The following is a 26,321-nucleotide window of genomic DNA, read 5'->3' as shown; positions in this document are numbered from 1 at the left end:
GAGAAGATTATGACCTCATTTGACAGAGAAGGCTGGGTGCAGAGATATTTGGTCAGCTGGCCATGAAGTGAATCTTTAAGTATGAGCTTGAGAGAATGATCACACCAGGCACACATCACCTGGTTGTGTACCTTGAGCTTGCGTGTCCTGGTGGACTTAAACTGTGTTAGATCCACCAGTTTCACTATCCCAGCTCTCTATTCACTGTGTGAGACATACTCCAGCGGTAGGAGTCATGGTGTAAACATCGTCCCCATGGAGCACACAGTCTGGCACTCGAGCAGCTTTTTCTTCCATACACTAGGCTGGATATTAGGAAATGTTTCTTCCTGGAAAGGGCTGTGGGGCATTGGAACAGGCTGCCCAGGGCAGTGCTGGAGTCACCATCCCTGGAGCGGCTGAACAGACACGGAGATGAGGTTCTCAGGGACATGGGGTAGTGCTAGATTTAGGTTATGGTCAGAATTGACGATCTTAAGGGTCTCTTCCAACCAAAATAATTCTATGATTCTAGGGTATGGCGAGGGGAGCAGAACCGTAGTTGTGATCAGTAGTTACAGCTGCATGAACCTAAGGATAAAGGGCGCTCTTGGTGGGAAATATGATCAGAAAAACATCTGGGGTTGGTGCTAGGGGCAGTAATTAATCGCTGAGCAGCACTGGACCTAATCCAGATCATGGATCCTGGCAAGAGCCCCACACATAGAATCACAGAATGGTTTGGGTTGGAGGGACCTCCAAAGCTCCCCCAGTGCCACCCCTGCCATGAGCAGGGACATCTTCACCAGCTCAGGTTGCTCAGAGCCCCGTCCAGCCTGGCCTGGGATGTCTCCAGGGATGGTTCAGCCACCACCTCTCTGCCCAACCTGGGCCAGGCTCTCACCACCCTCAGGGACAACAATTTCCTCCTCATGTCCAGCTTTGGTGCCATCCCTCCAATGCCTGGGATTTCCCTAACAGGGCCTCAAAAGCTTGCAGAACTGGGATGGAGAACAACAGCCATAGACACTCTGAAGCAACCACGACACACTTGCTGAAGTAGCACCAGGAGTTACCGGAGAGCTTTTACAACGTGAGTCACTTGCTCAGCTCCACCTCATGGCATATTAAGTAGTACGCATCAAAGACTGAAAATTCAGGGCATGTCCTGCCCTACAAAAACACCATCAACCACTTTACTTTTTAAGTAATGATTTTCTATTGATTATGTGCATGAAGATGAGGTAGCTCCCTTCCTCTCCTGCCAATTCCTACACTCTCAATCACATGAAGAGCAAATCCCAGAGTTGAGTCTGCTCTAACAGAGCCGAGTTACTGCTCTGAGGAGGGGATATGTCAGAAATCTCCGACGTTCAGGTTCAGTGATCCTTCCTGCCAAGGGAAGGTGCGCCAAGCTCCAAGGGCACAGATCCATGTTGAATAGGACAGAAAACAAGGCTGCACTGTAGGTCTGACACTGATCTAAGACAGGACTCCAGGCAGGACTAAAAAGTAGGTGCTCCCACAAGACATCTCAGGTTATGTGCCCAGACCTGAGATTAAGAGAAGCCTCTGGACTAATGAATGGACAACAACATCATCCCTATGGATTTTTGAAGGCAGAGGGAAGCATCACATTGTCTGGATGCAGGGAACAGGATAAAAGTTGAGGTTTTTCCACAGGTGACAGGGGGGGATTTTCCTTGGGACATTTCCCTGGGGGAAAACCCCCCTGTCCCCTATGAAGAGCTTCTCTAGATGGATGGCATCCTTCCTCTGGATGGAAAGGGGTTGTTGGTCTTTCACAGCTGCCCACCCCTTCCATTCTTTCTCTCCTAAATAAGGTGATGCAGTGCAGAGGACTTGTAGTTTTAGCATGCTAAATTTCTTGGCATTTTTGGGGGGGGTATCCCCAAATCTCGCCTCTGCTTTCCTCCATCAGCAAAGTCACAGCAGCTGCTCCTACCCTTTCTAATTCAAATCTTCCCTTTAAATCTAAAAATGCACCAGTAATTGAAGGTTTCCGCTAAAATCAAAGAGTTTTAGCTGAGGAAGGCATTCAGGGTCAGACCCCAGGCTGGATCAGCAGTGAGCAATGGTTAGACTCGGTCTTAGTGCAGAGATCTCCACCTGAAACAGATGGATTGCAGAACAACACACCCTAAAGAAACAGCTTGAAATGGTGTTTCACCGCGAACATTTGATGCCAGTTTGCTGCATCCACCTCAGAAATCCTGGAAAATAACATCTAAAAACGTTGTAAATGCTCTAAACACACACGGGAAGGACAAACCCCCTTGATAGTTGATGTTGAGGTTGAAGACTGAGATATTAAGAGTTTAAGCGGATGGTGTTCTCCCATGACTCAGCATCGCGCCGGTGGGAAAGCACGGGAGCTTGACGATAGGGTAGGCTGCCAGATGAAATAAAAACAAACTGTGATTTTGGCTAGGTCTGACTTGAAAAAATAAATCAAAAATCCCAAATCCTGAAAGCAAGAGCCTGCCAAAGAAAACAACCATAAAAAAAGAAACAGACCTGCTGTTAGGACCTCAATATTTCTTCCTTTGGAATACAAGTTTTGGGACCAAGTTGATTAAATATATAAAGGAAGGTTTTGGCTATCCTAGTTCCATGGAGTGAGCAGGATTTAGGTGCGTTCTTTGCCTGCTTTCTCCGCAAGTGTTTTCTTTTTCCCCCACAGCCCAACCCTTTAGATGCTGAGGGGTGACCCGGATCATCCCCCAGTTTTATCAGGTTGGCTTTGGGGATGATGTCGGTTTGACAAAACACGGGGCAGGTGGCACCCTAAGCTCATGATCCACAGAAACTGATCATTTCAGGAAGTTTTGGTTCTTTTTCCTCAGAAGAAAAACTTTTATCTTAAATCCCGTTTCCCAGTGCGCTGTAGCACACAGGCGGACAGACAGATTGGGGAGGGGATGCAATTGGACTCAGTGATCTTGAGGGTCTCTTCCAACCAAAATGGTTCTATGATTCTATGACAGCCCCTACTTGTATTGGGGGCTGTAATTTGCCCTCAGAGGAGTTGGAGCGAGTGGAGAGAAGGGAACGGAGCTGGGGAAGGGGCTGGAGCACAAGTGTGATGGGAGCGGCTGAGGGACCTGGGGGGTTCAGCTGGAGAGCAGGAGCTGAGGGGACACAGGGACACAAAGAAACGGCCTCAAGTTGCGCCAGGGGAGGTTGAGGTTGGATGTGGGGAACAATTTCTTCCCCAAAGGGCTGTGGGGCATTGGAACAGGCTGCCCAGGGCAGTGCTGGAGTCACCATCCCTGGAGAGGTTGCAAATACACACAGATGAGGTTCTCAGGGACATGGGGCAGTGCCAGGGGTGAGTTAACAGTTGGACTTGATGATCTTGAGGGGCTTTTCCAGCCGAAATTGTTCTATGACTCTATGACAGCCCCCAGTACAACTGAGGGCTATAATTCCCCCTCAGAGGAGCTGGAGCGAGTTGAGAGAAGGGAACGGAGCTGGGGAAGGGGCTGGAGCACAAGTGTGATGGGAGCGGCTGAGGGACCTGGGGGGTTCAGCTGGAGAACAGGAGCTGAGGGGAGATAGGATGGAGTCAACATCCCTGGAGGGGTTGAACAGGCGTGGAGATGAGGTTCTCATGGACGTGGGTTAGTGCCAGGGGTGGGTTAATGGTCGGACGTTTTGATCTTGAGGGGCCATTCCCACCGGAACGCCTCTGACACCCGAGGCCGCGCGGTTCCCGCCTCCCCGCTCCTCAGGGCAGCGGGCGGCGCTCGGACCCCGCGGCCCCCGCTCTCCCCTCGGGCGGCCGCCAGCCCCGCCCCTCCGCCCTGATTGGCTGAGCCGCCCGCCCGTCCGCCGCGGTTTGTTTGGTCGCGTGGACCTGTCAAGCCCGCCGCGGGGGGGGCGGGAGGGGCGGCCCCGCTCCCCAAAGCCCCCCCGCCGCTCCCACGTGGCAGCGCCCGGCGCCCCGACGGGGCGGGCGGGACTTCCCACCCCGGACCCCCCGACACCGGTGACCCCCCCCCGCGGGGGTGGGGCCGCCCGGGGCTGCGGCGGTGGCGGGGGGGGGAGGGAGCGGGGCTACCGACATCCGGGCCCTTCGCTCGCCGCCGGGAGCCGCCGCCAGCCGCGGGTCAGCGCCGCCGGACGGGGCGGGCGGTGCAGGTGGGTCCGTGCCCGCGTCCCCCCCCACTCACCGAGGGAGCCACCGCCCCCCCGCTCTCACCGGAGGTGCCGCCGCTGTCCCCGCGATGCTCCCCCCGCTCCGCCGGGGCTCCTTTTAATTGCGTGTTAGACGGTAAGTTCTTATTGTATTTAATATATATTTTATTTTAATGCTCCATCTCCCCCCCTCCCCCCCCCACCAGGATTCCCGTGCCGGGGTGGGGGGGTACACGGAACTCGGGGTCTCCCATCTGCACCGACGGGACGTGTCCCCTCCATCCCCAGCGCCCCCCATCCCGCGGGGAGCGTCCTGCGTGGGGAGGCAGCGGCAGCTTCACCCCCGCCCCGTCCCTCCCTCCCCGGTGCCGGGGGACGGTGCCCGGCGGTACCGGGGGAAGGTGCCCGATGGTGCCGGGGGACGGTGCCCGGCGGTACCGGGGGAAGGTGCCCGATGGTACCGGGGGACGGTGCCCGGCGGTACCGGCGGAAGGTGCCCGATGGTACCGGCGAAGGTGCCCGGTTCTCCCGGCAGGGTCGCAGCACCGGCGGGTCCCCGAGCTGCGGCAACACCGCCGAGCCAGCGCTGCTGTCACCGGCACCCCCGGCTCCCAGGTCCGCTCTTCCCACCCCCATCTTATTTTTATAGAATATTAATTATCATTATTGCTTAATTATTATTATTAATTTTTATTATTTTTTAATATTGGGGCAAAACTTTTGCCGGAGTTCCCACTGCTTGCGGTTGCTCGTGCTGCAGCTGGTGCGATCCTGAATTGGTTCCCACCGACTTAAGCTCAGCTTTGACTTGTCGCTAAGGACGGGGTGTTTCGGGGGGCAGCCCCATCACAGCCCATAGCACCTTGCACCCGGTGGTTCAGGGTCCCCTGCCAGTTCTGGGGTGTCCTCAGTAGGTTTTCATTCTGGTTATTTATTCAGCTGCTGCCTGAGCCTGTGTGAACTCTGAGGCGGCTGTGGCTTGTGCTCGGGTTTAAGGTGGCACCTTGGGCGAGGCGTTGTCCCCGCGGATGCTGACGGGCTTCACGCTGTGTCACCGTGTCACTTAGGTTTGCCTGGCCCCCCACAATGAATAACCCCGCGTCCTGCCTCCCCCGCAGCAGCACCGAGCGATGCGGAACTGCCTGCCCTGCGGGTGGGCTGCCCGGAGGAGAGGGATGTCGGGGGCTGTGGTGGCTGGGGACCGGTGGGCTTGGTGGTGAGCAGCCTGGGGACAGGCTCAGTGGGGAGTGTGGGGTGAGAATCCCTGGGACATGCTCAGCGTGGGGTGAGCATCCCTGGGGTGGGTCAGAGTGGGGCGAGCATCCCTGGGATGGGTCAGTGTGGGGTGAGCATCCCTGGGGTGGATCAGTGGGGGGCGAGCATCCCTGGGATGGGTCAGTGTGGGGTGAGCATCCCTGGGGTGGATCAGTGGGGGGCGAGCATCCCTGGGATGGGTCAGTGTGGGGTGAGCATCCCTAGGACAGGCTTAGCATGGGGTGAGCCTCCCTGGGATGGGTCAGTGTGGGGTGAGCCTCTCTGAGATGAGTCAGTGTGGTGTGAGCATCTCTGGGATGGGTCAGTGTGGGGTGAGCCTCCCTGAGATGGGTCAGTGGGGGGTGAGCATCCCTGGGATGGGTCAGTGGGGGGTGAGCCTCCCTGAGATGGGTCAGTGGGGGGTGAGCCTCCCTGAGATGGGTCAGTGGGGGGTGAGCCTCCCTGGGATGGGTCAGTGTGGGGTGAGCATCCCTAGGACAGGCTCAGCGTGGGGTGAGCCTCCCTGGGATGGGTCAGTGTGGGGTGAGCCTCCCTGAGATGGGTCAGTGTGGGGTGAGCCTCCCTGAGATGGGTCAGTGTGGGGTGAGCATCCCTGAGATGGGTCAGTGTGGGGTGAGCATCCCTGGGATGGGTCAGTGTGGGGTGAGCCTCCCTGAGATGGGTCAGTGGAGGGCAAGCATCCCTGAAATGGGTCAATGTGTTGCAAGTGTCCGTGGGATGGGCTGAATGTGGGGCGAGATCCCTGGGACGTGCTCAGCCTCGGTGCAGGGAGCATGAAACCAGAATCCCCGGGATGGGCTGAGCATGGGGTGAGAACCCCGGTGATGTGCTCAGCCCGGGTGTGAGGAGCATGGGACGAACATCCCGGGCTGGTGTGGGTGCTTCACCCCCTCCCGCACTGCTGGCAGCTGTCCCAGCATCCCCAAATGTCCCCACCGTCCACATACACCGTGTGGCAGGAGGGGGAGCTCACATCGCGCTGGCCAAACAGTTCGGGGAGCTGTGCAGGACAGGGGACAGCCCCAGCCTGCATGGGGGTCCCGTGAGCCCCCCTGTACCCCGAGCAGAGGGAACCCCCTTCCTCCGAACCCCCCTTTCCGCCACCCCTCGCTGCTGAATTTCCTCCGAGCCCTCCTGCCCGTATTGTGCTATCGATCGCTGAGCTGAACTTCCTCCCGAAATCATTAAAGCTTAAAAAATTGATGGCACAATAGAGCCCTTTATTAGCCACATAACTTTTCTCGCTTGCTTTTTCTTTCTTTCTTTTATTTTTTTTAATCAACACAAAAGAGCAGAGCCCGAGCTCAGATTTGTGTCCCGTGTCCCCACGAGAGCCGAGCAGCGTGCCCTCCTCCACCCCGGATACCCATCAGCACGGCCGTGCCGGGCTATTTATTAGGAAAAATGGCAACAAAAATGAATCTTTTATTTTCTTTTAATCCCAGCCTCCTCTCTTTGCAGCCTGCAGATAGGTCTATTTATTTCTCCTCTTATAAATAAAAACACGTGAGTGGGGACTGTGGCATTTTATTCCCTGTCACGCTCGTCCCTCGCTCTAACGGCAGCTGAATTCTTGCTCGGTATTAACTCACCATTTGGGTAACAGTTGAGTTTTCCTGAAGGAAACCCCCCCGGGGTGGCTGTTACCGTGTCATTGTACAGCACAGCAGAAAGATGGATTACCTGGCTGGATCTCCTCCGGCGTGACTTCTCCAAGCGACTGAACTTCAGCTAATCCATCCCCGTTCCCGTCCCGATCGTCGGGATGGGTTTTATAGCTTCTAGGAAATAATTCGCGGCGTTTCCCGGTTGTGAATGCAGGCGCTGGTTTGGCCGGTGGGACCGTTCGCAGCATCTTAGGTCCTGCAGTCAGGTCAACCCCTACTAGTTCTCTTTTAGCGGAGAAATGCGGAATTCTTACTTTTCCTGGTTATTCAGAGGGATTTTGAGGTGGCACCTGGAAAGGTAAGAGAGAAGGAGGCAAAAAATACCTACATTCATATACCCTGTTTCCCCGAAAATAAGACAGGGCCTTATATTAATTTTTACTCCAAAAGATGCGCTAGGGTCTATTTTCAGAGGATGCCTTATTTTTCTGTGAACAACAATCTACATTTATTCCTCAACAGAAAAAATCAACATCTATTCAAATACGGTTGTGTCATCACATTCTGTAACATCATAATAACTCTCCAAACACTGAATTCCATCATTAATTTCTTGTGACTCTGTTTCGTTTTCCATGTACAACACTCTACATTTTGGGTCTCGTGGGGTCTTTTGAGCGTGATTCTCTTGGGGTGTCTGCTTTTCTTGGTGAAGGGTGCATGCTGTTGCCAATTAATTTTACTTTTTTACATGTATAGGTGCCTGTACACTTTTAAAATTGACTATTTTTATAAACTGTAACTAGGGCTTATTTTTCGAGCAGGGCTTATATTTCAAGCATCCTCAAAAACAGTGAAAAATCATGGTAGGGCTTATTTTCAGGGTAGGTCTTATTGTTTATTTGGGGAAAAAAAGGTTATGTGTGTGTGGGCGTAAAATAAATCTCATGATTTTGAAGGCAATATTAACACTTTTTGAAGGGTCCCTTAGTGATGCTGTGCTGGAGCGGGGACTGGAAGTCACGTAGAGGGGACACTGCCCGGCTGTGTGGCCTTGGGCTGGTCATTTGTCTTCTCTGTGTGTCGGTGTTTCGGGAGCACGGCTGCCTGTGCTGGTATCACCCCCCTCCTCCTGTAATATCCATTGTGCTCTTGCACCCCGTTATTTTTGGGGTGGAAGCCCTTGAGTGCAAAGCATCACCCCCCACATGTTTCCTTGTGAGGAGAGGAGCTTCAGGAGCATCCGCTGTGCTCCTTGGTTTTTGGGGGAACAGCAGCTCGGTTCTGGGTGATGCGGATGGACCTGCGTGCCCCCCGTTTACCATCCTACAGAATATTGCATGCTACTGCTGAAAATCATAGAGTCGTTTGGTTGGAAAAGGCCCTCAAGATCATCAAATTCAACCATAACCCAGCCCTGGCACTGCCCCATGTCCCTGAAAACCTCATCTCTGTATCTGTCCAACCCCTCCAGGGATGGTGACTCCAGCACTGCCCTGGGCAGCCTGTTCCAATGCCCCACAGCCCTTTGGGGAAGAAATTGTTCCCCACATCCAACCTCAACCTCCCCTGGCGCCACTTGAGGCCATTTCCTCTTGTATGGATCTCAGTGGACACAGATGGCCACAAGCAGTTCCAAAGGGCTTGGGGCATTACAGAATCATAGAACAGTTTGTGTTGAAGGGACCTTCCCAGCTCCCCCAGTGCGGCCCCTGCCATGACAGGGACATCTTCACCAGCTCAGGTTGCTCAGAGCCCCGTCCAGCCTGGCCTGGGATGTCTCCAGGGATGGTTCAGCCACCACCTCTCTGCCCAACCTGGGCCAGGCTCTCACCACCCTCAGGGACAACAATTCCTTCCTCATGTCCAGCCTGAATCTCCCTCCTTTAGTTTAAAACCATCACCCCTTGTCCTATCACAACAGGCCCTGCTCAAAAGTCTGTCCCCATCTTTCTCACAGGCACATTTTAAGTCTGCAAAGGTGCAATAAGGTCTCCCCGGAGCTTCTCTTCTCCAGCTGAACACCCCAACTCTCTCATCCTGTCCTCCCAGCAGAGTTGTTCCAGCCTCGGATCATTCCTGGGGCTCCTCTGGCCCCTCTCCAGCAGGTCCATGTGTGTCCTGTGCTGAGGACCCAGAGCTGGACCAGCACTGCAGGGGGCTCTCACCAGAGCAGAAGGACGATTTCACCATATTGAAAAAGTCTGAGTCTACCTAAACCGCGGCTTTGCAAGTGCTAGAACCAGGTGCCTGAAGACGTATTTAGGCACTTAAATCTCCGTGAAACCCTTTTCATCCCTTCCTCTCCCAGAGCACCCCGTCGTCCCACGGCAGGGACGCGTTCCCCTCAGCACCAGGACGCTCCGTTCCCCGCTCCAGCCACGCTCCAGAAGCTTATACAATGTTTTTGGCGCTTTTCCCCGGAGTCATTATTCTGGGTAACATGGTTTGTTTGTTTATGCTTTTTGGTTTTAATCATACTTTTTTTTTTTTATATTAAATTGTGTCTGAAAAGCTCCAGGGCTTCCTTTCCCCTCCCCGTTCCCAGATGGTCGCCTATTAAAAAAAAAAAAAAAGGAAATATTAGAATAAAAAAGGAAATAGTTCGGTGCTGTAATGAATGTAGTTTGGCTTTTCCAGAGAGGATGTGGGAGAGAAAAAGGGGAGGGGAAAAATAAGCAGCAGGTGTGTTTGTAGGGAAGGGTGTGCCCCGCTGTGTATTTTGGGATCTGCTGGGTCTGTGCCACTTTCTTACGACGTTCTGGTGAAAATCCGGGTCTCTCTTTGCTTTTAATCTCACCGTCACCAGCTGGAAGGAGAAACAACCCTCGTCGTTCTTATGAATCCGTTTCATTTGTTTAATTAGATCTTAGTTCTCTGTTGGCGTTGCTGGGAGGAGGTGTCTTGGCTTGTTTGCCTGAGCTGATTGATCTAAAAGGGCTTGAATTTATTTAATTTATTTTATTTTGGAGAAGGAGGAAGGCTGGGGAGTGGTGGGGCTGGCCAGGCTGCTGGTGTCCTCTCCAGTTGCAAAGGGAGTTACTACGAGAGCGAAACTCAGAAGAAGGATGAGATGACACTGGTGGCAAGGAGAACCAGGAGCCAACTGTACCTCCCTTGTAGATGATGGTACAATTCACAGAATCAGAGAGTTGTTTTGCTTGGAAAAGACCTTTAAGATCATCGAGACCAACTGTTAAGCCAACACTGCCAAGTCCACCTCTAAACCATGTCCCTAAGTGCTAATTCCCAGGGATCAGGGCTAGGATCTTGGCAAACACCCATGGTTGGGAGGTTCAGTCCATCCTGGTGACACCTTGGCTTTTGTGGCTCGAGGTTGCAGCAGCTTGCTGGCATTCATGGTGGTTGTCCCCACACATGGTCCTTCCTCTGAAAGGAGGTTGTAGCATGGAGGGCGTTGGTCTCTTGTCCCAAGTAGCAAGTGATAGGACAAGAGAAAATGGCCTCAAGTTGCACCAGGGAATGTTCAGATTGGATATTAGGAACCGTTTCTTCCCCAAAGGACTGTGGGGCATTGGAACAGGCTGCCCAGGGCAGTGCTGGAGTCACCATCCCTGGAGGGTTGAAATACACACAGATGAGGTTCTTAGGGACATGGGTTAGTGCTAGAGTTGGGTTATGGTTGGAGAGTTGGGTTAATGGTTGGACTCGATGCTCCTGAGGGTCTCTTCCAACCAAACCATTCTATGATTCATGCAGTGGCACAAACGTCTGGCGCAAGTAGAGGAGGTGATAAAGGGCCTGGCCGCAGTTGTGGGGTTATCCCACATCCCCATAAGTGCTGTTGGGTCATGTCAGCCTGCTTCTAAATGTCCTGTTGGCTTCCCCAAGGTCAAGCGTGATGTGTCTTGCTAGACCGGAGCTGGGGTATTACCAATCCACCCAAAACTCTGCATCGCTCAGCAACAGCAGCAGGGCTCGCACACCGCCTCGGGGCACCTGAATGCAGAGATGATGAGCAGTATGGGCAGGTAGCATCTCATCCTGCTGGTCCATACAGACCAGCGCCAGAGCATGCGTTGGCTGTGCTTAACGTTCCTGGAGGGAAGCAGGTCTCTGGGGCAGGCAGGGAGGCTTGTCCTAGCTAGGAGAGCTTGATCTAGGTCTGGAATTGCAGAGGTGTGAGCTCATGGGCTTTAGCTGCTCACGGTGTATTCTGCTTTCTCTCACCAAACCTTTACTTTTGTTCTTGTGTGGCCTCAGTTTTCCCTTTCTCCCACTGAAACTGTGGGAGATGGACGACATCCCGATGTGCAAATGGATGCTTTGACCAGGAGTTTATTGTTCTGCGATAAACGGGAAAAAATATGGAGTGTCGCATTTGTTCCTAAAGAGGTTCTTATTGCCATTGTGTGAGGGACATCTTTGGAGCATCGAAGTATGATGTATAGATGGGGTGAGGGATCTAGGATGAGGGGAAACAGCCTCAAGTTGCACCAGGGGAGGTTGAGGTTGGATCTGGGGAACAATTTGTTCCCCAAAGGGCTGTGGGGCATTGGAACAGGCTGCCCAGGGCAGTGCTGGAGTCACCATCCCTGGAGGGTTGGACAGACACAGAGATGAGGTTCTCAGGACATGGGGCAGTGCCAGGGGTGGGGTAACAGTTGGGCTCGATGATCTTGAGGGTCCCTCCCAACCAAAATGATTCTATGGTTCTATGTCATGGCCAAGGTGTTTTGGTAGGACACACATCTCAACATGAAAGGTCTGTCTGAGACTCCTTGTTCTGTGGGACTGCTGTGGTCCTCTTGTGGTTAAACACTTAGATGGGTGCTCTGGGCTTTTCCTTCTGTTTATTTTGCTGGCTTTTTCCTTGGGATCTCGGGACATAATCTGTTTTTACCTCCATTCCCCACCATCACCAGCCGTGATGCTTTGTTTTCTGCTCCGTGGCCTGTAGAACTGGCGCTGTCTCTTGCTGGTGCGTATCGATAGCACGGTCTCCATCATGGTTGGAACCTGAACGAATTACTCCACTACAAATAAGTAAATTAAAAAACCAGTATTTACAAGAGCAACGGGTCAGAGATCTAACAGTTTTGCAGGGCTGTTCATCAGAAATGATGCCCAAATATCCTATAAACTCTCACGTGCACATAAAATGCCGCTCCCGGGCTTAAAGGCAGCGTCGACTGTTTAATAATGAAACTGCATGATGGTTCTGTGCCTGAAATACAAAATTATTGCCTCCACTTGGATTTTTTTTTTTGCCTTCCAGTGGGCAAACCCAGCAGATCTATGGCTTATCCGAAAATTGTCACCTCTATCTGCCAAGAGGGACATGGCTCCTTTTGAGTTGTGGGGTGAGCGATGCTCTAGAAAGTCCTAAATAACCTTTTGGGGAACTGAATTGCTGGGAAAAGTGGTGTTTCCCAATGTCTTGTGGCTACTTCCTGCAGATTTTGGGTCTTTCGCAGATAAGATTCACCAGTCTACAAGATGTCCTTTGGTCCTGTAGGACCTCTTGGTGGAAGGAGCCTTTCCAACACTATCTGAACCTGCTAATCGCATCACATTTAACAATATACAGCAGAGGAGGAGGTCGGGAGGGAGGAGGAGACGTTAATTTTGTTTCAGTTTAATCCCAAACCGATATTTTAATTTATTTATCGCTCAGCCCTCCTCCTTTCTCCAGGCTTTGTCTAGCGTAAAGAGATGGAGGTTTGCATGCCCGATCACATCTGATGGGAATAACCAAATCAGCGAATTAGCGAGTGAGCGGCCCTCAAGCTAATTGGCAGGTGACGAGCTCCGTGACTGTGCCGAAGACGAGATCTGGCGCGGAGCGCGTTGTACCTTGGCACAGGGACACGAACAAGAGGCCATTGGCGACTTTTGGAACAGAAATCCCTCGGGGGGGGGTTTATTTTTAGGTTGCCTCGCTCTGTGACGAACACACCATCAAAGTCAAACCAAAAAAGGGTGGGCAGGAGAACAGCGACCTCAGCTTGGTCAGCGATGAGCTTGAGCTTAAAGTCGTGAAGATCCGCCAAAACTGGTGACTCTTTGCGCCTCGAGAATGAAGTTTTGCCAGTTAATCACGGCAATGTGAGAGAAAACATTTGGGGTATTTGTTGTTGCTTTTAAGCATCCTAATTGTCAATTAAATAGAGGAGATGAGCAACATGACTGATGATAGTTGCTGGAATTGCTCAGCGGGCGTTTGCACTCATTTTGTCAGCCTTGCCTTTAAAAGTCATCCTTTTTTTGGGGAGTATTTGCAGCTTGGAGTTTCTTTTTGAGCCTGGATTATGGTATTAGGGGCCTCAATCTTCTCTTCAACCCGAAGTCACGAGGCGCCGGTGCAGATCTGGTATTGGTCGGTGCCTTGGATTGATGAAATTAATCTCTGATATTCTGTTTTAGTGTCTTCTTTTCTTTTTCCCAAGGAGACAAACACTTCTTGGCGAGCCTGTTGGGAACCGCAGAGATGCCACGTGCGGGAAACAAGCAGCAGGGTTTCTTTAGCAATCACCATTTAAAATGATAAGGCTATAAACGAGCCCCTTGATAATGTGCAATTAATATGACGATGCAGGATTTTACCGGGTCCAGGTTGTAAATTTAAAGCGACCCGTAATAATGACGGGCTTTGCAAATTAAACACCTTGTAGATTAATTTAGCGCCGCTTTACAAATAATGCATTTTATGGCTCACCTTCAAAATATGAAAAAGCGGGTGTTAATCTCACTTTTTGTGAGGTTGATGCAACTTGAGTCTTTCACTTCAGCAGCTTCGCGTGTACGTGTGTACTCCTGTGTTATTTTTGATGCCTTATTTTTAATGTGTTTTATTAGGGACCGAGCTCGCAGCACTTCCAAGTGTGAGTGATTTTGTTCGCCTGGCCAGTCCATTGATTTCAGGAGCAGACCTTCTCTGGGGTTATTCTGAACCCATTATCTTTATCGGGCTTTGAATTGTAAAGAAATACCCGGCCGTCCTTGTAAAATGTGGGATCGGTTGGATTGTTTTTGAGGGGGAATAGAGGAAAAAGGCACTTTTGGTTTAGAAACATGGGTAATGTGGAAAGATGCTGCTGTGGCAAGCGCTGAGCCTCCTTTGGGCATCATGGGTGAGCCATTGGGACGCTTTTCTTCTGAGAGGTGTAGCCCAAAGCAGGTGAGGATGTTAAAAAGAAGTAGGAAATCATGACCCCCTCCACAAAATTAAAAAAAAAATCAGAGAAGGAGATTAAAGTCACTTTCTAGCTTTGAGTGAGTTTGCTCTGTTTTGGCATCTTCACCTTCACAGGTGGTCCTGCTGCCCGAGCATCCCTCATGAGATGGACCTCAGGAGCCCGATTTTGGGTGGAGGAGCAACCAGTAGGGGTTGAACACCATCTGCTTTTGAGTCTTCTCTTGCCCACCTCGTCCTGGCGGTCTTGGTGCTGCTGCAGTTTTGACCCAGGTCCCTATTGTCGGTGCCACCTATTTGCTTGGTAACCCTGGTGCCGTTGATGAGACTTAGTCATTCCCTGCTGCTCTCCTTCCCCTTCCCCTTCCCCTTCCCCTTCCCCTTCCCCTTCCCCTTCCCCTTCCCCTTCTCCTTCTCCTTCTCCTTCTCCTTCTCCTTCTCCTTCTCCTTCTCCTTCTCCTTCTCCTTCTCCTTCTCCTTCTCCTTCTACTTCTCCCCTTCTCCCCTTCTCCTCCTATCCCTTCCTCTTCCCCTGCCTCTTCTCTTCCTCTCCTTCTCCTCCCCAGGAACAGGAAAATGCCGCACAGCCATGATGTCCAGCATGGCCACACTCTTCTGCTAACCCCTTGAGCTCCCCAAAATGGTCTCACAGCGTGTTGCACTCCTCTCTCCATGAAGAACTCCAAAAACTCTCCAAAAAGAACTCCATGAAGAACTCCAATTCTTCACCAGTGGTGAAGAAGCTCTGCCTGGGAGAGTGGCTGCTTGTCATTGGGGTCTCCAGCCCCAGGAGAGGACCTGGGGAAGGCTGAGGAGCAATGACGAGCCCCCTCTTCTGGTCTCCAGGAGACCCTAAATCTTACCCCAAATCTGTGCAGCCCACGTGCTCCCACAGGGATGGCTTCAAACCAGGCTTGTTGGAATACTTTTGTCCTTTGTTATTTCCTCCTGGCTCTGCCGGGTTGTGTCTAGAGGTGAAAAAGGAGTTTGGAGAAACTTGGTGCCCCCAAGTCGTTGGGGATGGCTGGTCCCTCTGATACCCTCTCCATCCTTGGGGCACGTGTGTGGTGATTGAGCAGTAAAAGCGTTTCCATTGCATCTTTCATCTGGATGTCCCAAATGTTATATCAACTTCCAAGCAGGCGGCTGGCATGCTCGAGTAGGGATGGGATGGGTTCTCCATCATCTTCAGTTCAGGATGTCTTCCTGAAAAACGCGCTTCAGCTCAGGTGTCACGCATGGTCTTCATGAGGCTCCGCTCTCTGGGTTGAGGTGGGGTTAGGGTATCTTGGAGGGCCTTTGTAGATGAAATCCTGTGGACTTATTGAAAGGAGTTTGGTTTGAGTGGCCGTTCTTAGTCCGTGGTTATGATGGAAGCCCATGGAGGAGCTGGAGGATGATCTAGAGATTTGGAGACAACCCATCGTCTGGACCGCTTATCAGACCAGAAGATCGCTCCGTGATGAGACCGGAATTTAGAAACAACATGCATGAGAGAAGGGAATCTAATTGGCCAATTGCATACTAATTCATAGTAATTACGCGTGCAAATTAGCGGCATAATTTTACATGCATTTGGTGCAGGTGTTTGTGCGTAGCGTTTCCTGCAAAACGTGGGGGTGGCTTCGTCCCAGCGTGGTCCCGTCTGGGGACATGAGGGTGGCAGGAGGGGCTGAGGGTGTCACACAAGAAATCCGTTTTTCCATGGGATTTCCAGGGCCGTGTTGCTTCCCTGTCCCTGGAAAAACGCTTCCCCTTCAGCTCGGACCTTTCGATGGCTGTGGGGAAGAGCAGACGTGCAGGAGAATCCCCAGAACTGTTCTGGGAGATGCTGCTTATTTTCTTTTTCATATAAAAATAAATGAATTAGTCACTGAAGGGACTTTTTGTTCTTTAGAAAGCACTTAGACTTTCTAATCTCTGCCGAGTGTGTCATGGGCTGGAATCTGCATAGCCCTGTGCCTGCTTTGCCTGTCTGAAGAAGTTGCGTTAGTCTCAGTTTTACCTCCTGTGCTAATCCAGAACCACCGTTATTGCTTCACGCTCCGGAGCCTGATCTGGGATGTAAATCTCAAGTCTCTGTTTTGCCTTTCGGTTCATTCCGTCCCGAAGCTTTTGCCTTTACCAAAGGCTGGCTTAGTGATCTCCAAAAAATGTTTCCTAATCTCCGTCTGCATCTTGTCTCCTTAATAGCTCCGTGTATTGATGGTGGGCAAGGAAAATGTTCTGATGTTCATTTATCATGCCCAGGTTGCCACATCCGTAAGAACATTAGGTTTTTCTTCTATAGGCAACCTGAAGTAAACACCAAGAACATCTTTATCTGCACCACGTCATCGTGTATTAGGTATATGTTGCAGTTTTGTTTATGTTTTATGTATATTACAGCTATACTTTGGGAATCCAGGTTGTATTTAGAGCTTCAGGTGGAACAGGGAAGCAGTTCACTTGCATCTCCTCTAAAATAATCCAAAAATGAGGTGCTGTATGTAATACAGCCATCACTGTGATTTCTTTAGGGTCATTTCTTTTGGGGCCTGATAAGCGTGGAAACTATAAAATAAAAAGCAGTTTTCCATAGCTGCGAATTCCTCGTGTTATTTTCACATGTTGCAGCAATTTCTACCCTAAAGGCACCGTTTTAGTAAAGCTTAATATTGCCTCTCCTGCATTTTGGACTTAGGTAGTTTTGTAAGAGATAGTTGCAAAACGTTTGGGAGGCAAAAAGCTCATTTTACCCAGGGCTCTGTTATTTCCTTAGCAAAGTTGATTGTTTTTATGAAGCGTCTTGCAAGTCGTGAGTGTTGGGATGAGTCTGGAGGGGAGCAAACGGATGGATCATGTGCAGGTGTGGCTTCTAAAGAAAAAACACAAGCCATTTTTCTGCTGAACAGCTTTTCCTGGCGAGTTCTGCCTCATCTCACACTCCACCATGAGCTCCTGGGGACAGGGATGTCTTTGTAGGCTTTGGCAACCACCACGGTGTGTTCATTGCGGGATGCGCACCCCCAAATTGTTTGCGGCTGCACTTCTCTTTTGCTCTTAAGCTATTTTTTTAGCATTAAGGGCTGGTTTAATGTTGTTCCAAATATGCAAACGTTCAGACAGCGCAATCAACCGACTCCACGCAGCCTTTCAATGCTTCCCTGGGGCTCCGGCATCGCGCTGGCCCCGGGGCTGCTGGTGCCTGGGGTGGCTGATGAGTGTCTGGTGACTCAGGCCCTGGGGGGACACCCTGAGATGGCCCAGAGGGTTCAATCTTCTCCCCTTGCTGCGCCCCACGCTCAGGGATGTCTTTTGCTGTTTGACTGTCTCAGGCACATCTCCATCACGTTGGCCTTGTGCTGTGGGGCTTCCCCAGAGCCCATCACCAAGGTGGTCTTCTCCCAGCCTTCCCAAGGGCTCTTCTCCTTACGCCCTACAGCTGAAGCTCAATCATCAACCACTTTCAGGGCAGATCCTTCAACAGCTGAGCAAGAGGATGCTGTGCTGCAGGTGTGGCAGGTCAGCTACGCCTATAGGTAATCAATAATCATAGAGTCATTTTGATTGGAAAAGACCCTCAAGATCATCGAGCCCAACCGTAACCCACCCCTGGCACTGCCCCACGTCCCTGAGAACCTCATCTCTGTGTCTGTTCGACCTCTCCAGGGATGGTGACTCCAGCACTGCCCTGGGCAGCCTGTTCCAATGCCCCACAGCCCTTTGGGGAACAAATTGTGCCCCACATCCAACCTCAACCTCCCCTGGCGCAACTTGAGGCCGTTTCTTGTGTCCCTGTGTCCCCTCAGCTCCTGTTCTCCAGCTGAACCCCCCAGGTCCCTCAGCCGCTCCCATCACACTTGTGCTCCAGCCCCCTCCCCAGCTCCGTTCCCTTCTCTCGTTCCAGCACCTCAGGGGCTTTCCATCCATCCACCCATCCATCCATCCTGACAAAGGGACATGAACAAACGTGTTTGCTGCAAGCCCACCCTCCCTGTCTCTTGTCTGCAAGATGGTGCAGGCTGGACATGAGGAAGAAATGTTTGACACTGAGACTGGTTGAGAGCCTGTCCCAGGTTAGGCAGAGAGGTGGTGGCTGAACCATCCCTGGAGACATCCCAGGCCAGGCTGGACGGGGCTCTGAGCAACCTGAGCTGGTGAAGATGTCCCTGCTCAAGGCAGGGGGGGCACTGGGGGAACTGGGAAGGTCCCTTCCAACCCAAATTATTCAGTTATTCTGTGGAGGGAGAGCCCCATCCTGTGTCAAGGAGCTGGGTTAAAAATACCTTAAAGAGGTACAAGTTCTGACGTGCAGGAAAAGAAAAATGTGACTTAGATGTGTCTGCTGCAATTGATATTTTTTCTTTATTTCTTTTCTAGCCCTGAGGGCCCCAGCCATTCCATGGTTGGACAGAGGAACATCAGTGTCTGTAGAGGGATACTGGCCCCTGAGCTGGGCTCAACACTGCATGGGCCTGAAGGGATGCTGTGATCGTAGAACCGTGGGATAGTTTGGGTTGGAAGGGACCTTCCCAGCTCCCCCAGTGCCCCCCCTGCCATGACAGGGACATCTTCACCAGCTCAGGTTGCTCAGAGCCCCGTCCAGCCTGGCCTGGGATGTCTCCAGGGATGGTTCATCCACCACCTCTCTGCCCAACTCATTTCAGTGAAACCTGCTCATCTTTTGACAACCACCTTGCCCACTCCGATGTCCCCAGCTGCCATTCAGGTGAATCCTCACCGTCCCTCCAACTCCTCCACTAGTACTGAGGAGCAGCAGTCGGGGTTGTCCTCCTATCAAATATGGTTGCTTCTGCTGGCTTTAAGTTATCAGCTTTGTTCAAGTCCTACCAGAGTGAATCTGTCCCACAATATTCACCCTTCCCTCATTCCCACACTCATCTTTTCCTTTAATTTTGCCTGAGCCCTTTTGAAGCAATCGTGGGATGTAGGAGGAGAACTTGTGCCTATGGACAGTTGTTGAGTTGGAGTTCTTCTGGGGTCATGTTTTTAATAAGGTATACCATCAATATGTATGTATACGGGAGAGATTTTGGGTTCCTTTCAGGGTGGGCTTCTAAATTTACGAGAAAATGGTGTTTGTGCATTGCTTGTTGTCATTATACCTGAAGAGAGGAATGAAAGCTGGCCAAGATATGGAGATAGTTTTGGTTGAGGAGTAAAGTGTGAGTTGTGGTACTTCTTTGGTGGAGGACACAATGGGTGAGATACTGAAACAATAAGAAAGAGAGAGATACAGAAGGCATGTTTGATATTGCAGGGTGGTGCTTGAAAGGGTGGTTGGGCATTTGGGAGATGATGGTTCATGAGTTTCAGGTGAAGGATCTGACCTGGAGAACGAGCCGCAGCTGTGGGGAGGGATGAGACAAGCCCACGGGGAGGGGATCATCTCGGTGATGGACTTTGGGAAGTCCCGAAGCATGAAGCTGATGTGATGGAGGTGTAGCTGAGGTGGGGTGCAGGAGAGGACAACCCTAAGTGTGGGGAGCAGGAGAGGGCTTCCCTAAACATGGGACACAGCAGAGGTAAGAGTGGACCTCATGGCCGGTGGTGGAGAGTTGGAAAACACCACATTTTTGAGCTTTTCTTTAGAATGATGAGGGTGAAAGCTTTTTAAGGCTTTATTCTTGGGGCGAGCGCAGCTGTAATTGCAGCTTGGTGAGAACCAGCACCACGGCCACCACGTTGGTGTCTTTGGTGTCACCTCGCTCAGGGGCAGGGCTGGAGGACGCTGCTCGCTCCCCCTACCTGTGGCACTTTGCTGGCTTTTTAAAAAAACAACGAACGGGCAGAAACCTGGGGAACGTAAAAGCACAAACCTGGTGCTAAACCAGCCCAGGTGCCGCTCGGGCTGTGACGCCCTGTGGTCCCCAGGAGGGGTCACCCGTAGCCAGAGAGGAGGGAGTGATGCAAGCCAGAATAATCCCCTTTTTGATATATTACTTTTTCCTTCTTCTAGAGCATTTTGGTCTCTCCCCTGGACAAAAGCAGGATAGTGCTGTGTGTCATTTCCTCCCCGGCGGCTATTCAGCCTGGCACCGCGGCTCTGCCGCCCCCTCCCCTGCCCTGGGCACAGATTCCTCCTTGTTCCCGTCCTCCGTACCACCCAGGGCTTCCTTGCCAAGTTTTCTCACACCCTTTAATAGCTGTGCAGAAGGAACATTTAAAGCCTCACAAGCGAGGAACCAAGGGGTATCTTTAAAAAACAGACGTTTCTCTCTGCTAAGCCATGGAGATGGGTTGGGTGAGCTCTGGTGATGCTCTACGTGGAGAAGATGGAGTTCAGCCCTTAAATAAGCTCCTGTCTCACGGTCAAAAGGGCAGCCGGTCGTTCATACTCTATATTGATGGGTCTTCAAAATATGAGAGTATTTTTAGGTCCAAATCCAGGCAAAGAGGTCCTGAGCGGGTTGGATCGGAGCTGGAGAGCACTGGTTGTCCTTGCTGGAGAGCTGGCCCTGGTGGTGAAAGCATCAAGTATGATGGTGTCTCTTATATGTTGGGGATGAGGGAGAGATCCAGATTTCCTGATCTGGGCACAAAATCGGCATTATGCCATCCTGCTTTCTAATTTTCTTGAGTTTATCGCCAAGGAACCATCCCATGGGCAGGACCTTTTGCCGTCACCAGTTTGCTTAGGTGGCAATCAAACCAGCGACCTAAAGGCAAGTGGTAATTAATTACAACCCTCACTTAACATGCAATAAAATGCGCCGTATACCCCATATTTCAGTCAATAAGTTGTATATTACGCAGAAGTAGTACATAGATTGGTGTTTTTGCATCAAACAAAGGCTTCTTGCAGACTCCTCCTTGCCGGAGTCTCTTGGCTTGGATACTGGATCGCCGCTCAAATGATGGGGAGTGATATCGTTAAACAGTAATTGGCTCCTGAATTATTTAACTGCACAATCCCTGTAGCAGCAACAACACCGGCGAACATTTAACTCGCAATTGTCTCGGTTGGGAAACAAATACAGGGGTGCTGCAAACTCCATGGAGCCCGGAGGTGGAATAATTTGGTGGAGACTGCGCTTTATAAAATAAAAAGGTTTATAGTTATTTTGTACATGCTAATCGCTTATCAGCTGCTGCCTTTTAATTTGTAAGCTGGATTCTGGTGATTTTTGAAGGAAAAGGGATGTTAATCCATTGCAGGTTCCTCATGTTAAAGGCCAATATCTCCCTGCACCTTCTCAATTCAGCGGTGTTTGCTGGAGATGCAGTTGAGTTGTGACTCGTTGGCTCCTGACCTGGGTCCTTGGAGAAGATGGGCTAATTAATTAACAAAGCAGCTTAATTTATTAAGGAGAAAACCCCAACCAAAATGGGTTCTATGTCCCCAAAGGCCTCATTGCAGCTGGTTGAAGACCACAAGCTCTTTATACACGAGGTTCAAGACCAGATGTTGGTGATACTCTTCTTGCACTAACCTGTGGCGGAACCTCACTCCTCATGATTCTCTCCCCAGTTCTTAGCTTGGCCATCACTCAAAGTCCTCTCTGCCTTTGAGGTGCACCTAGAAAACCCACCAGCAGGTATTGGTGCTGGTGCCATCTTGTTTAGACTGTGGTTTGCCAAGAAAGGTTGGATCCTTGTGGTCCCTTCCAACCTGAATTGGGTGATTCTATGATGCTGCACAATCAGAAAACCCATTCTTGGTTATATTTGTCTGAAAGTCACAGGCAGTGGGCTTGGGCAGGAGGTTTAACATGTTCATATCTCTTAGTACAAACTCCACCACGAGTGCAGCCCTTCATTTAGAGCAGTTCCAGCTCCTCCTCTGTTGAGCAGTTTCTTTCATCCCTTTGGTGTCTGTGCACGTAGGAGCAGCGAAGAATAACCTGGTGACTCTTGAGGGTTTGCTTTCACAGAATCCCAGAGTGTCAGGGGTTGAAGGGCCCTGGAAAGCTCATCCAGTGCAATCCCCCCATGGAGCAGGAACACCCAGCTGAGGTTCCACAGGAAGGTGTCCAGGCGGGTTTGAATGTCTGCAGAGAAGGAGACTCCACAACCTCCCTGGGCACCCTCACCATGAAGAAGTTTCTTCTCTAATTAAAGTGGAACCTCCTGTGTTCCAGTTCGCACCCATTACCCCTCATCCTATCACTGGTTGTCACCCAGAAGATCCTGGCTCCATCCTCCTGACTCTCACCCTTTATATATTTATAAACATTAATAAGGTCACCTCTCAGTCTCCTCTTGAATCGGCCTATGGTCTGGCAGCTTCAACATCTTCATCTCGTGTAGGTGCCACCCGAGTTCTGAACGCGGTGCCTGGGAAGGATGGCGTGACCCCGATTCGATGTGTTAGATGTGCTTCTCTTTTAATTAAAAGCCCAAAGAAAATTATTTTGCTCCTATGGATGGAGGACAAGTGAGGGAGGTGGAAAAGGAAAAGGAGGTGCAGGCTGTTTGCAGAGGCTTGTTCATGAGCTGCTTGTCCAGGCAGCGCCGCGTGTTTGCTGTGGGATAGGCTGGTCTTTTGTGGCTTCATTATGTGCGTTCGTTTAGCACTGAGGAACTGGGAGGTTACCCTAATTTGGGGATGCAGGTTAAGGTTGGATCTTGGGAATAATTTCTTCCCCAAAGGGCTGTTGGGCATTGGAACAGGCTGCCCAGGGCAGTGCTGGAGTCACCATCCCTGGAGGGGTTGGACAGACACACAGATGAGGTTCTCAGGGACATGGGGCAGTGCCAGGGGTGGGTTAATGGTTGGACTCGATGATCTTGAGGGTCTTTTCCAACCAAAATGACTCTATCCCCAGGGACCAGCAGCTGAAGCTTTCCCATCCCACCACATAGCCGTGGCCACTGGTAGATGCCCCAGTGACTTTTCCAATCACATTACTACTATTAATCAGTTATTGACTTGCCCCAGTGTTTGGCAGTGTAAATACCTTGTTGAAATGTCCCAAGAAACTGATTTTCCTATTGTCTTGCTCCCTTCTGGTCTCACAGCAGGAGGTTTGATGCTCACTGGTCCAGATTTGCTATCCCTTGCCTTTGTGCAATTCTGTTTACTCCGTGTAACCAACAGCAGGATCCAGCCCTGTGATTCAGACCTTCCCATAGATACATCTCTGGGAAGATTAATCTTCCTAATGGAAGCTGGGCTTGTGACAGCTGTGACTTTCAAACCTTGGTCTGTCTCGATGCCACATAAACCAGGGAGATCTAAAAGGCTTGTAGCCTGACCAAGTGATGTATAAAGCAAAATAGTTATAATTAACTTCAAAGTATGAAGCCGTCTGTCTTTCAAGCAAAGAGAAAAAAATCCTCCCTGGGCTTGGGTCGAAAATGAGTGCTTTTTTTAAAGGCATAGTTAATGTGACATAAAAGATATATTTTTTTAAATTCTGAATAGTAGCAGATAATGAAGTTCTTCCTTTCATAGGAACAGTGTGGTTCTGTCACTGGGGTGAGCTGTGTGTTTGGAAACAGGGTTATTGTTGTGTAAAATCAGCGTGTGGTCACTTAATTAAACACAATCAAAGCTTTGTGGGTCTCTGAGGACGACAGCATCCAGCAATGGGCAGGGGATGGAGGTGGAGCCCTTTGCACAGCCCCTGTATATCTATACATGACCTGCCTTGTAGTTGGTAGAGGTGCGCATGATATATACGGATGGAAAGACCATAGGGAGCTTTAGACCTTGCCCATCTCCCCATATGGATTTTTTTGGGGGCGATGCAGGGACCCTAAGCATGCACCCCAAGCTTGAAGGATCTTTCCAAGCACCATCTGGCAGCTCTGGTGTTGCTGCCCCACCAGCTCCTTCCCTCATGGAAATGCTGGGTGAAGAGTTTCTTCCGAAACAAACCCGGCGTTGGCAAGGCGACCCCGTCTCCGGTTTGTCCGTCCGTGCTTTTGGCACGAGGCCGGAGCTTGTGTCCCAGGAAAATAATACGTAGCCAGGAGGCCAAGACAAACAGTGTGTCCCTGCTTATTTTATGACTTCTTGTCCTTCTTCCCAGCCATCGACGCCTTTCCCTTAATAAAGGATATTTTGATCTCCATAGGGGACTTCCCAGCTTCTCATGGTTGAAGCCAAGTTGGTTGGCAAACGGAAGATCTGGAGAGACCGGGGGCTCCTGCTCTTTGCAACCCTTTTCATGGTGATGTTTTGATTTAGGGCCTTGTTACTGTGATGAGCAGGTTTTAAACTAAAAGAGGGGAGATTTAGATTGGATATTAGGAAGAAGTCCTTTACCGTGAGGGTGGTGAGAGCCTGTCCCAGGTTGAGCAGAGAGGTGGTGGCTGAACCATCCCTGGAGACATCCCAGGCCAGGCTGGACGGGGCTCTGAGCAACCTGAGCTGGTGAAGATGTCCCTGCTCATGGCAAAGGTTAGACTAGATGACCTTCAAGTTCTCTTCCAACCCCGAAAATTCTGTGATCCTGTGAAAAACACTGTTGGATTTCAATGGGAAATGCAGGCAGTACATTGCGGTGAATGGTGTGATGCTCCAGCTGGTGGCCATCTCCTCCGGGACTAACCCAGCAACTGATCTCATCCTAGTGACTCCAAGAGCAGATGGTGGCCCCACCACCCCCAGGGCCCTGGCATCTACCAGGAACATTGGGTAGGTGCAAATAATTCAGCCCAACACTTGGGACAACAGCATCAATGCTGTACTTGATGCCCCAGCTCTTGGCATCAGGTGCTGGTGTGGGTTGTCCGCTTTGGCTGGTGGAGCATAGAGAAGAGCAGGACATGCATCTGCCTTCATGGTTTGGAGGAGAAGCTCAGAAACTTGTCTGCCATGCAGACTTAGAGGCAAAGAAGTAATTTGTTTAAGGCATGGGAATTTTTTTTGGAAACTGCCAGAGGGGTTTTGAACCTCCAGGGCTTGCAGTTCCAAGTGCAACAATTAAAAGTTTGGGGTATTTAGTGAACTCTGCATAGCTGTTTTTCCTCTTTCATAGTTCCATCATACCTTCTAATTAATTCCCTTTAATTGCTTTTAATTTCCTTTCCTCCTTATTTTCTCCCTCCGTATAACTAGCACTGTCATCCTTTTAGTTTGCCTTTCATGTTGGAGACTCACCATTTGATTTCGTTTCACCCACGTTGTGTCTTGCAGCTATTTCATTCCTGGAAAGCTCCGGCTCCGGAGATAAAATCTAAGTGGATTCAGAGAACCTAAAAGGATCGCATGCTTCACGGCTTTCTCTTTAATAATATAGGAGATAAACAGTACGTAATAAAAGATCCATCCTCCTTGGAAAAGGGCCATTTTCCGTCCCCTGTATTTTGGCGGTACCGTCATGCCGTGGATGCTCTTAGTCACCGGTGACAAGATAAAGAGCCTCTCGGTATCCAGCGCTGGGGGGTGTCTGGGGCTGAAACGGGCTGTTCGGATGACACACCGTCTCGCTGTATTTTGATTTACTCGTCACCGATGTCTTACACAGCGCCCCCCCCCCCCCAAATTCCCACCGCTGGGACAGGCAGTGTTGGGGATGGCACCTTGTCTAGACAGGGGGGACATGGGGAGGGTGACAAGTTGCTGGTTTTGGCCAAATGAGGCTTTAGCCGATTATTAAAATTTTGACATTTGTCTCCAATAGATCTTGGGTTGAATGTGCATTAGAGGGCACGGTGCATTTTGGTTGAGGCACTTAACACCCCAGTCAAGAGTAAACAAGCAAGCAAAACCACTCACAAACACTCAGAATTATCATAGAAACTTGGATCCATCCAGACAGGTGGTTATCAGGAGAGCTCTCTGGAGCTTGGCCAATATGCACCAAGAGCTGGGTGAGCGGTAGCAATCATATATTTTGGTTTTCTACATAGTCTCCCTTCTTGAGTGATATTGCGATTGCTATATCTGATCTAACCTCTTTTCCTACTGCTCTTCTGTTCATAGTGGTATTTAAACACTGTCTACCCTTATGTTTTCCATGGTCCTAATCAACCAGGCATTCAAAACCTCCTTGGCGGTTTTCCTCCCAGCTGCTGAAGGATTCGTGTTTCCAGTGCTATCGCTTAATTGTCTCCAAGGTCTTCGCAAATGAGAGTGAGCAGTGCTCTGAGTACAGAATTATTGAATGGTTTGTGTTGAAGGGACGTTCCCAGCTCCCCCAGTGCCCCCCCTGCCATGACAGGGACATCTTCAGCAGCTCAGGTTGCTC

At 50.7% G+C, this 26,321-nt stretch overlaps 1 protein-coding gene across 1 annotated transcript in view; it reads left to right on the top strand.

Moving 5' to 3' along the window:
- The first annotated feature begins 4,097 nt into the window (after nt 1–4,097).
- The window catches only part of ZBTB7C (zinc finger and BTB domain containing 7C), a 161,730-nt gene continuing 139,506 nt past the window's right edge, over nt 4,098–26,321 (top strand). Inside the window, exon 1 of the mRNA XM_071802314.1 lies at nt 4,098–4,276. The gene's annotated coding sequence lies outside the window, so the exon portion shown is untranslated. The remainder of the gene's footprint in view (nt 4,277–26,321) is intronic.

The sequence above is a fragment of the Patagioenas fasciata genome, chromosome Z, assembly GCF_037038585.1.
Source record: "Patagioenas fasciata isolate bPatFas1 chromosome Z, bPatFas1.hap1, whole genome shotgun sequence".
NCBI lineage: Eukaryota > Metazoa > Chordata > Aves > Columbiformes > Columbidae > Patagioenas > Patagioenas fasciata.
The sequence above is the reverse complement of the archived record's forward strand: the minus strand, read 5'-3'. Positions and strand labels throughout refer to the sequence as shown.